Raw genomic sequence first — 13,048 nt, 5'->3', positions numbered from 1 at the left:
AAGTGATAGGGGCTGTGAATGAATTAAGCATTTCACAGCTCACCTTCAGGTGTGACACGTGACCACTGCTACTTTTCTACTCATGAGGCATAAAATGATTTCATTGCTGTGGTTTGACATCCAAAAATATTTCAATGATTAAATGTTTGCTTAAGTCAATGGGCCCTATAGTCTTGGCAAAGGGGAGATTGGTTTTCATTTAGATCAAATTCATTAAAACACATGCATAAAACACATACACACACATACATACTTGGCTTGGAGGAAGACTTGACAGAATTTGTCAAAAAATTTTTTTAAATGTTTCCTAAAAATATTCATTAACTACTGCTTCTCAAATTAATCAAAATTAATAGTAAGCAGGACTTCTGTAGGGAATATCCCAGGGATGCTTCATTAAAAAATTGTCTATTATACTAAAAATGATCCAGAAAGTATATAAAAGTTTAAAATAACATATACACAGACGAGAACATTAAAAACTGGGAATGTGAAATATCAAGGAGTACTGTAGCTTCTCCACACATCCAAACGATTCCATCACTATCTTGATGTGAGATGTAGCCTTAGTATGGACTGACCAAAAAAAGTCAGATTAATGATAGAAAATTGAGCATATTCCGCTGCAGTTTAATAATTCAGGGCTACATTAAATCCTTTGGTGACTAGGGCATTAGATAATTTATTTATCATAAACAAATTATCAGATTCTTTGATTCAGGTACATTCACTAGTTAGTGAGCTTTCCCATTTGCAGACATTGGTCAAGTATTCTTGGTTTCAGCAGAACCTGTCAGAGGCCCCTGCATTTAATAATACAACGGGAAAAATATAGTATCTGTGGGTATGGAATGAATTTCTGTGCATATTTGCCAAGATAATTTTCTGAGACAGATATTTATTTCTTCCTTGAATCTTCCACTTTATTCTTTCATTTTATGCCTTTTTCTTCCCCTCTTTCAGCAGGTTACTGCACTGTATTTTGTTGTTGTTGTTGTTCAGATAAAATTTGTGTTTGGGCTTCCTGGCTTTCATTTCCAAGTGTCTAAATCCATCAAAATGAATAGGAATCTGAGAAGACATGGTTTATCTCCATACTTAAAAGAGATGCCTTCAGGTTGAGAGAGGTCTAGAACCTTGCATGTGGAAAGGATGAGCCTCATGAAAGAAGGGGTTTGCATTATCCCTGAATATATGGCAGACCCTCAGAATGAATGGCCACATGCCATGTTGAGAAGACCTCAAAAGCCCAGCACTTCCAACCACTACACCAAACCCCACATCCAAGGAAGGTGCAGAAGCAGAGGGTAAGTATTCTGGTCAACGGAAATACAGAATTTTCAAAGGGCACCCATGATCAGTGACCAATTAGTCCTCTGAGATGCTTAGTATGGTTTAAGATTTCAGATGTTTGAGTGACAACCATAAGCATGATTGAAGTGTAATTTTTCACTAACCTGAGGAAATTTAGAGATGAGTTTATGAATTGAGATTTATATACAATACATAGAAGTCCTCAGTAGAACATTTCTATACATGGGCCAGAATAAGAATAATGACCATAACCTTCAATTTGTTTGCATGTTGTGTGTGTATTCCTGAAGACAGGTGAAACTCTTTGGAATCAGAAGAAGGCATATATGAATAATTTACAGACAGAATTTCTCTTAGACATAGAAATATTTGAAATTTGAAGAACAATCCCTAAGGAAATATTCACCAATTGCTTGAGTGGGCATACTGAATTTTAAAAGAAGAAAATGTGAATATGGTTGGAATTTACCAGATCTATATCCAACCTCCAATGCAAGTACTTGGAGATTGTTAATTTTTTTTTTTAATTCCGTGGTGACAGAGACACACTGGCACCATCTTGTGATGAATCCAAAGAATATAACTAAGGATTAAAATAATGGAACATTTCAGAACATGAAAGAGAAAGAAAAAGGAGCTCCATGGAATTGACCATCCATTTCCAAGTATATAAAATGCTAACATCTGATTAATATGGTAGCATTATAATGCATCTCAATAACATGATAAAGACCGTGCGTAGTCTGTTGCAATCAATGAATTATTAAATGGGTACGTCATCATAATATTTTTATTTTTACCTTCCACATTTCATCCTCACACTTAGCAATATAAACATTGTTTGACTGAGAATAAGATCTAGTTTATAAATTATCTTCTCAGCTCTCTATTCCCTTATCTTTAAGATGAGATATGTTATTTCCATTGATCTATTGATCTTCTTCTAGACATATAAAATGCCACAGGTTAGTGACAGTGATACTAGAGTAATGATTCAACTTACAGAAGCAAGAAATTGTGGTTCATTATTTCATGTATTCATCAAATATTCATTTGTTATTTCTGATTTACCAGCAATTGTATTAAGTCTTAAAATTACAAATGTAAGATAAAGACCTTGCCCTCAAAGAGGCTGAAGAACTGTAGGAAACATATATTTACCAAGAGTCAAAATTTTAACACTATCTACCAAAATACTTTAATTCACAAGTATTATTTAATGAATAGAAGGAGGAGGGTTGTTAGAAGGAGGGTAGTGGAAAGAACACTGAATAGTGTCACCCCATGTCTTAAGGATGAGGGATTTGCTATATTAGCAATGTGATCTCCATCTTCAATCATCAACTTCTATTGCTGACACTAGCTAAGAGATTAACCAACTCAGGCAAAAGATTTCAATGAAAGTGGGGAAAGAGATAATATAATGTCACTTTTCCTATTATATTCTCTTTTAATAAACCAATAAATAATACTTTATTGTAACCTGAGTCTTTCTAAAATTAGATTTGTACTGTATTCTGTTTGTCTTTTTCCCCCTGATATAATCTTCGAGTTTGGCTTATAGGTGTAGGGTGAATAAAGTAAAGGTAAAAAGATCTATATTTTTTAACATTCTGCTCCCTGGACTGGAAAGTGACAGAGTCTAGATTTCCATAGAAATACTTTATCACTTCCTTTACTTCAAGCAATCATACTATGTTGCCTAGAACACCATACTAGTAAGCCAGCTACCTCCTTTATACCCATTCTATCCAACCTGTTATCTTCCCATGGCTTGTTCTTGCCTCTCTCCAGCCTTGTCTCATCCATAATCCTCCCAGTTTCTCCTCAATGGCCAAGATATCTTTCAGTCATGACTTGCTTCCTAGCACAGCAGAATGTTTGCTCATTATTCTCCCTCTGCCTGCATGGAATATTCTGCCCTCTTCTCCCTATCTTGCAAAATCTGAGACTTACTCATCATTCAGGAGTTTTTCTCTGACAACGCAGATTAGATCTAATCCCCCTGAACCCTCAAGTTTACACGTTTCCTTCACCTATCATAGTTGGAATTTCTTTTCATTCATTTGTATGATTCCTTGATTAATAATTGATTTCCCAACCAGGTTATGATCTCCAAAAGGACAGAGTCATCACTGTTCCATTCACTGTTCTGGTTTTATCTACAATAATGATTGGAATAGATTGGAATTCAGCACATTTTTGATGAATTAATGAATGGGACTGAAAGAACAGGAAAAGGAAGGACTTGAACTTGTATTTATGTGGTAAGGAGGGTGAATAAATGAGATGAGGGGGGAAAAAGCAATATTTGTTGAGTGTGTAATAGGCATCGTGCTATAACTGATTTTTTTTTTGCCTCAACTAATTTTCACAAAATCTTTGTATTACCAAATTATATATTTTATATGGAGAGGACAACATCTTGATCTTCACAGAATTCTTCTTAATTTACATCATTAATTTTGAAATCAGAATATGGTCCATCCCTCAGTTATCAAATCTTCTCTAGTCAAGACTGAAGAATATTACTAAATTTACTTTGGAGATGGAATTTTTTTCTGTTGGCTATCAGTCTCAAATAATGAAATAGTATCGTATAAGGATTGTAGAAATTCTACTGATTTTAGAACATTTTAACTTAGGCAAAACTGACATTGTTTGACATAATTCTGTTAATATTGTAATAAGACTATATCTCGATCCTTTATGTGACTCTGAAATCATTAATTTCAATGCATCTCTTTTCTCGTTGAAGACCACTTTCTTTTTTTGGAGTGGAAGGATTGATTTTGAAATATATAACCCATTTCATCCCATTAATAATGTATATAGTACAGAATAATCTTGTTCTGTCAGGTGTAGAGAATAGTTGGCCCAATTTCTATAATTCTGCGACCCAGCTCTGACAATGCGAATACGGGAACGCCCAATACTATCAAGAGCTGAACGACTGTGAATCAGGAATTTGATGTTTGCTGGCAATATAAGTCAGCATAAAACTGCTGGAATGAGAAGGAATCATTTAAACTCCCTCACAAAACTGAGGGAAACCTGGCAGAGCGACTGGATGGTACATTTGCTAATTAAACTGCATTCTCTTAAATGGAAAGGGTGAAGGAGCCAGACAGAGGAGAAAAATGAATAATATATTTCTACATGTATAAAAAAGGTTGTAACTAGATAGACGTGGGCTGAGGTGCTATTTGTAACACCAAAACTTACAGATATTCTATATCTCTAACAAGAGCCCAGGGAGTGATAAAAAGTTAAGTGATAGCACAATAGGATGTTATGCGGCAATTTAAAAAGTCAGCATATTATGCTTCATGGAGAAAAAATCAAAAATTTGGAGTGAAATTTTTAAAAAAGCAAATTGAAGAACAAAACGCATAATATGTCACATAGAAGTTACCATATTGGAAATGTGTATATTTGGATATATTTGTAGTAAATAACACAAAACTCAAAATTATTAATATTGGTTACTGAGAGGAGGAAGATGGCATTCAACTAAGGAGGATAGTATTTACACTTTTATAAATAACCACTTTTTTATATTTCTAATTGTTTATAAATATTGAGAATAAAATCATATTAACTTTTTAAATAAAAATATATAAAAAGAAAATTGTACTATCTCTTCTTGATTTTACAAAATAAACGTATAAAGAGAACAATAAAAGAGGAAGACTTGTGAATTTGGAGAAATGGGAAAAGCGCGGGCATGGGTCTTGGTCTTCATGAGTCTGTGTGTTTCTTCTTCTGTTGATCCAGAACAATAATAGGTACACTGCAAGATTGTTAAATGAGACAGTCTATATGCAATCCCAGATGGAGAGCCTGCTACAAAGGAAAACAAAAGCCCTCAGGGGCCACTGGCTGACTTTCTCTTCTCTCTCACCAGCTCACACACTTTGAACGTAAAGAAGAGAACAGTCCCTCATAGACTTCCGCTGTAGTTTAGAGAACTGAACATTACTCTAAAGATGAGTGAAATGTAGGGAATGCACACAAAAAATGACAACAACAACTGGCCTAAGCTCTCACTATTTAAAAGTATAGCAAAACATTTGCTTTAGGATTAATCGTTGGGAACAACTCCAAAAAGGAGAAAGAAAACACATGAATTTTAAAACACAGACAGAGATGAGATCTGCATTTAGATGTGTGGCTATTTAAAAATGTATCTATGTCAAAAGAGAAGAGCCAATGGTTGAGAAGAAATGGTTAGTGAGTTATTGGCGTCTATTGTGGCTTTGTCTTTGTCTTGTAAAGGATTTTGAGCAGAAGTTATATGGGAATATCCGTATTCAAATATTCTCTAGTCATTTATCTTCAGCCTGTGGTCCATCAAACCAGTGCTGTGATGCTGAGACTGCTCCCAGCTCAGAATGCAATTCATCAGCCTCACAGAAATCAAGGGTGCTTGCCAAGAAAAGTATGTACAAAGCAGGAGGAAAAGGAGGTCAAGAAGGTCATAATCATGGGAGCATCCTATAATGTCACTGGTGAGGCTCTGTACTCCTTAAAGAAGCTTGGGTGCTTCTCTTTGATTTATCATTTTAGGAATTAACACTGATGATCTGCAGCCTAAATTCTTGCAGGATGATTAGAATCTCCCTAAAAACAGGACAAAAAAACCCACACCAAGCACTTGGACAATTTTTATTTCTGGATATATTTTATGTTTTGTTTTGTTTTGTTTTTTTCATTTTTCTTTTTCAACCTCCAATCACTCTGGCCCTTATTTTTCTCCTATCAGAAGGATATTCTAAGAAAAAGCCTCTTCTTACTGGTCCAACTTTGAAAGAGAATAGGGAACTTCCACTTTGGGCCATAACCGGATAAAAGGGATCAGATATATCCTTCCATCTAGAAAAACTGTGAAGTAGGACAAAAGGCAGAATTGACGGTTTTACACACTGAGTAACCAGCAGCACAAGGCAATGACCATTGAGAACTCAGTGTGCCCATGTGCCTGACATTTCTCAACTGATTGTCTGGGGCAATGGCAGAATGGTTGGGAAAAGAATTTGAAGTCTAGGGAAGATAGAACCCTGGAGAAATGCAAATGGTTACCTTGAGCTTTCGGCTGAATAGACATGTGAGGAAGCAACCAAAGCTACAAAAAGAACCACCAGAAAAACAAAACAAAACAAGACAAGACAAGATACAAAAAAAAAAAAAAAACCCAACCGGGTAGAGGAATTCAAGCAGTTGATGCAGAGCAATGGTGTCTTTGGAAGAATGATTGCAGCAAAGTCCAGTCAGCACACAGGATAAACTCAACATCATCACCTTTGCCTAAGCCCATACTCCTAAGAACCAGGTGGGGCACATTTTACAAACTCTCAGATTACTGGCAATCTGGGCTGCCACTTGGAAGACTGCCACCTGGCATATCAAAGATTCTTATCTTTCAGGCCATGAAATGTAGAGATAAATCAACACTGCCATTGAGGCTCAGGTGGATTCCCACCATTAGGGACTTGTTCTCTGAAGAAACTAACTACAGTCACGTTGCCAAGCCAGCCAGCACCACCTAGTCACTGCCCCCTTTAGCCAAATCCATCATCAAACCATACCTGTTAACACATCTACCGTCATAAACCAGACCCACAGGCAAAGACTGTATGATCCTAATGCAAAAGCAACCACTGCATGCCAAACCTGTGACTTCTGCCAACAATGATCCCATTCGTCTCATGGTGACAGAGTCCACACTGTACTAGGTGATGCCCTTGCCTGCTTCTAGCAAATGTTCGTGTAAAATATTTGACCCTGTCTCAGGACAACAGTTGGTGCTTCACTGCTGTTCCATTCTGACCATTTGACTCTTGTATCATATTTACCCTTGAAACAAAACTATATTGTGTTTTCAGCTTTTCATATCATCTACATTCTGCGAATGATATGCATTTTGTCCCAAAGACCACTTCACAATAGATCAATATCATGGCATTCAGTGAACACTTCAGACCCATTAATATCCTCAGGTTGCTGGAGTTGGCACAAAGTGGAAAGGACTTCTAAAAATCAACTAAAGCTATTTCTGATTCTACCATTCTCAATGCCTACACACCAGGGAGTATGGTCACTGACAATGGCTGTCTTCCACAGAGCTTTGTTTGCTTCCTTGTGGTCATTTCCAGGTTACTGAAAGGGGTGAGGGTTACATAGGCCTAGATGTCCCTTATAGCTGCCCCAGCAGAAGGTATAGCAGCAGCATCCTATTAGTGCTCCATAAGGGTGCAAATCCAGTCTTCTTAGGTTATCTCCCTGGGACCATGGGCTGAGGTCATGACCCACCTTCCAGGGTGTACATTCCAGCTCCCTGGTCAACTTTCACACACCTGCTGGGGCCACTCATTACAACCTGATGAGGGTGGAAGTCTATGCTTCCCACTCAGTGGTTGCTGTAATGGACAGTTCTTTCTGTGGTGTTTGGCTGGAGTACAGTAGCTATTGTCTTAGAAGTTTGTCTTGCTAGGCTGCCCCTGTTCCTGTACTTAGCTGGAAGAATAGGGAAATGCACATTTGCTCCATTTTCCACTTCTGTATGGTTTGTATTCATAAAAGTTGTTTTTTGAAAGAAAAATTTATTTCCACTAAATGTCAGTTCTATCAACAACACTAAGATACTAAGAATTTTTGTTGGGAGTCCATTCTAATGGGAATTGCAACTGCTCAGTCATTTTGTAAGTGAGTGTGGATAAATTTGACTCTCCTGCTCAGAATCAGTGCTGTGTCTTGGGGAGAATGATAGGATCCTCAGATATATTCAGTAAGAGCATTTAGCCCAGAAGATATTCATAAGAATAGGTGCAAAGAACAAGAGCAGTTGTTCACAAGAGGAGAGCAGACTTCACTAGCATTTTCTGGTACTTATTTCAGAAGGAAAGGAAGGTTTTGCTTATTTTAGAGGAATATGCAAGTATTCATTAAACTCAAGGGCCCAACTACATGCATTTGGTCCTATTGAGAAATGGAAGTATAACCTTAGTGGAGATTACACACAATTCTAGATTCCTCAAACTTTTAGCATCCCTTAAGGGAGTTTTCAATCCATGTACATCTCACATTACTACATATAAATGAGAGCTTTTGTTTGTTGTTGTTGTTGTTGTTGTTTGTTTTTTCTCAACCTTTTAGGTTTCCTCTCCTTACATTTTCTCACCAGTGCCTTATGCTCATCATTCTGTACTATCCCCACTGCTCTAACCCTTTCAGGACCAGCCAGCTGTCACCCCCTCCTCCAGAATTGTCCTCCCTTTGCCCCACCCTACCCTAATTTACCTTTCCCACATCTCTCGGACTCTATTAGGTCTTCCTTGAATTATCCTAATTCAAGGATGCCACTTATTTCCTGCTGCTGAGACCCTGATTACTGCTAAATGCCTTATTATCTCAATATTCCTAGTTTAAGTCATCTGTAAATGTGACTACCTACAATTGGATTCAACAGTCACATCATGAATTCCTGGGCAGCCTCCAATTAACAGTCCTTAGCTAGGCCCCTACTCTGGTCTAGCTGGATAGGGCTAGGAGTTCAGTGGCCACACTGTACCAAATTGGACTGCCTAGAGCTAATCCTTTAAAGGATCTGAGGAAGAATATTTCATATAAATGGAATCATATACAATATGGTATTTTGCAACTGACTTCCTTCTCTTAGCACTTTTTTTCAAGGTTCATTGATCTTGTCATAAGTATTCAATTGTATGGAGATACTACATTTGGATTATCCATTCATTAGTTTGTGTTCATGTAGGTTGTATCTATCTTTTAACTATTATAAATAATGCTTCTATAAACATTTCTGTACAAGCTTTTTTCTGAACATACATTTTCATTTTTCTTGGGTAGGTACTTGCAAGTATAATTGCTGGGTAATATAACATCATATTTAACTCTTTGAGGAACTACTAACCTATTTTTCAAAGCATTTGAACCATTATACATCCCTACCAGCCATGTAAGAATGCTCTAATTTCTCAACATCTTGTTAACTTCTTATTCCTCTTGCATTTTTAAAAAAATTAGCCATCCAACTGGGAATAAAGTGACCTCTCAGAGTTTTTGTTTCCCTGATAACCATATCCTTTATCAGCACTAGTAACACCCTATGTACAACACTAGGATCTTCATATATTGAAAACACTGAAATATTCACATGTACAACCTCCAAAGACAAGAGTGCCAAATTTCTCTAGTGATAGTATTGTCCTAACTAGAGTCCATAATAACTGTACATCCTGTTTTTGTTTCTTTGTCCAAGTTTATTATACTTTCAAGGAGCCAAGAGCCATCCCTCGACGATCATCACATGCTATCATTGGATTCTCCAGTTCACTTATGGATTGTCCAGCAGTCAGATCTACCGTGGAGCTATCATGTGTCTCTGGTGACCAACAAATCAAATTTTCCTATTGTCTTCACCATCATAAATCCGGCCCAGTATGCAGTGCTGTCCCCAGTCTACAAAGGCCACATCCTAAAACACCTGTCCCCCAGGGCAGGCTAACCACTGCTGCTCGAATCCCACCTAGCATCTGTCAGAAAGTAACAGATAGACCATTTTAATTTTATTGAAGCCCAATTTACCTAGTCTTTCTTTTTCTCCTGTTGCTTCTGATGGTATCTAAGATTTCATTATCTAAACCAAAGTTATAAGGTTTACATTTGGTTTCTTTTAAAAGTTTTCTAGACTTAGACTGACATTTAGGTCTTTGATCCATTTTTAGGAAATGGTTGTATATGGTGTGAGGAAAGGGTCCAACCTCATTCCTAGCATGTGGCTATACAGTTGTCCCACCATCATGTGTTGAAAAAACTATTCTTTCTCCATTGAATTATCATGGAAACTTTGTTAAAAATCCATTGATGAAATATATGAAGTTTATTTCTGGAATCTTAATTCTATTCCACTAAACTGTGTGTGTCTATCCTTAAACCAGTACCATGGTCTTGATTACTAAATCGTTTACCTTCTGAAATAATATACTGTGGGCCATCCAACTTTCTTCTTCTTTTTTTAACATCATATTTGCTTCTGAATCCAGTAGATTTCCATATAAAATTTAGGGTCGGTTTGTTAATTTCTGCAAAAACATCAGCTGGTACTTTGATAGAAATTGTACCAAATATGTACAATTTGGGAGTACTGCTATCTTCTCAATATTGAATCTTTGAATGAAAATGATATATCATCCCATTTGTTTAAGTCTCTTCATTCATTATTTTTAATGACATTTTTAAGGTTTTCAATATGGAAGTTTTGCCCTTCTTTTGTTAAATCTAATCATGAGTATTTTATATTTCTGATAATTTAAATGGATTTATTTTAAAATTTCATTTCAGGGAAGCCTGGGTGGCTCAGTTGTTGAGCCTCTGCCTTTGACTCAGGGTGTGATCCTGGTCCCAGGACCAAGTCCCACAACGAGCTCCCTGCGAGGAGCCTGATTCTCCCTCTGTCTGTGTCTCTGCCTCTCTCTCTCTCTCTCTCTCTCTCTGTGTGTCTCTATGAATAAATAAATAAATAATCTTTAAAAAACAAACAAACAAATATTCTTTCTGCTTCTTTCTGTTTTCTACTTTTGTGATCCTATCTTGAAAATACTGATAATGTCCCTCATTTCCCTGAGGCTTGGCTTATTTTCCTTCATGCTTTTTCCTTTACATGCCTCAGACTAAATCTCAACTGACCTATTTTGATGTTTGTTGATTTTGTTTTTATGTTGATTTTGCTGAGCCTCTCTAATGAATGTATTATTTAAGTCATTGTAGATTTCTACTCTAGAATTTCAGTTTGGTTCTTCTTCATAATTTCTATCACTTTATTGATATTCTTTTTTGTTGGAGTATAATTTTCATACTCTTTTTTTTTAGATATAGTTTCTTTAAATTCTTTGAATCTATTTATAATAGCTGATGTTAAGACTTTGTCCAGTATACCTAATGCCTGGACTTCTTCAAAGACAGTTTCTATAGACAGCTTTTATTTTTTTCTCCTTCTCTATAAGCCTTATTTTATTTTATTTATTTTTGCTTTTTCTAATTTTTTGTTTAAAAATTATATACACTTGTGTTTAAAAATTGAACATTTTATATAATATAATGTGAAAACTACCAATCAGTCTTCTGTCTTCCAAAAGCTGAGGGCTTTCTTTTCCCTCCCAGGTTGTTGTCATTCCTTTGTCTTAGTGATTATTTGAATAATTCTACAAAATCTAGTCTTTGTCATTTGTCTCTACTAAAGTTTGTTCTACATATAGTCTAGTGGCCAGCTTACTAATGAATTTATTATAATGAATTTATTAAATAGCTAGAACCACTACTTCTCCAAGTTCCTGTTTAAGGACACTTAAACAGTGTTTATGGTAAGACACTCATTCAACATCAGCCAGACAGCCAACAACTCTTTCTTAACCTCACCTTCTGCTTGCATAGAACCTCAAAGTCAACCAAAGGTAAGAGCTTAAAGCTTTCTAATGTCTTTCCTAAGCATATTCACATCTCTGCTTAAGTGCTTGTCTTCTGACTTTTTTCCAGGAAATTGTCAAAACTATTCAATAATCCTATAGTCATATCATTTCCTAACTTTTTCTTTTAAGTTATTTGGCTAGCCCTTACTGTCAGTCAATTGTCTCTTGTTGCTGCATACAAATGTCCCTAGGGAAAAGCCTTCTCCACCCCCTTGTGCAAGTCATGAGTCAGGTCATATGTATACTGCCTTGCAATTGAGGTCTTCCAAGAAATGACCACAAAATTTAATTCATGAAAATTCTCTGAGAATGGTTTTGATTCCTGTTCTTGTATCTTAAGATGGCTCCCAGCATGCTGGTTCTCATTGTGGTAGCAGGCTGGTTTTCAAGTTTTCTATGGAATTGGAAAGGGAAAAAAAAGAAATTAAAACACCACAAAGCTTACAGCTATTACCAAGATTCAGCCAAAACAAAAACAAAAACAAAAACAAAAACAAAAAAAAAAAAAAAACCTGCTCCTTGGATGCTGTGATGCTTTGGTTAATTTCCAAGTTCTGAAACATTTTCTTCAAACAATTTTTGCCAGTACTCTCACTTGCCTATATGGAAGAGACAAATTTTCAGAGATCTGCATGCTCACACTATCATTCCAGAAGTGCCAGCTTCTACTATAATTTTAAGGAGTATTCTTTTCAGCTTTGTTTCTATCACAATTAATATATCACCAAATCCTGCTAGTAGGGTTTCAATGACATTAATAATTTTCTATTTCTAAAATTTCTATTTCATTCGGAGGGTTGGAATAATTGAAAATGTGTTCTCATTCAATAGACACCAAATCAATAGAAGAGACAGCAATTAATTCAGGATGATTTTTTCCCCCTGCAGTTCAGCATCCAAATATCAAGGGGATATTTGATAGAGGAAGAAAAAGAATCCCATTCAATTATTTCTCCTTACAAACAAAAAATTGTGGAGTATCTCTGCCCGACTCAGCTTCTGCCTGAATGACTTCCATCTGTTTGGCACCATGTGGTACTCAAGCATATGCCAAACAATCAGTCATTTTGCTCTATGTGAGGAGAGACAATGAAAAGATTAATACAATTCTTTTAACTCTGATGAGGAACACAATGGCTCAGCGACCTCACACATGCATTCTGGAAATTACTTCACTGCAGTAAATTGTTAAACTCATTTCTGGGCTGAGTGGAATATTAAAAAATAATTTGACAAAGTACTGAACA

Source organism: Nyctereutes procyonoides, unplaced genomic scaffold, assembly GCF_905146905.1.
Source record: "Nyctereutes procyonoides isolate TBG_1078 unplaced genomic scaffold, NYPRO_anot_genome, whole genome shotgun sequence".
Lineage (NCBI taxonomy): Eukaryota > Metazoa > Chordata > Mammalia > Carnivora > Canidae > Nyctereutes > Nyctereutes procyonoides.
Note: the sequence above shows the minus strand (reverse complement) of the source record.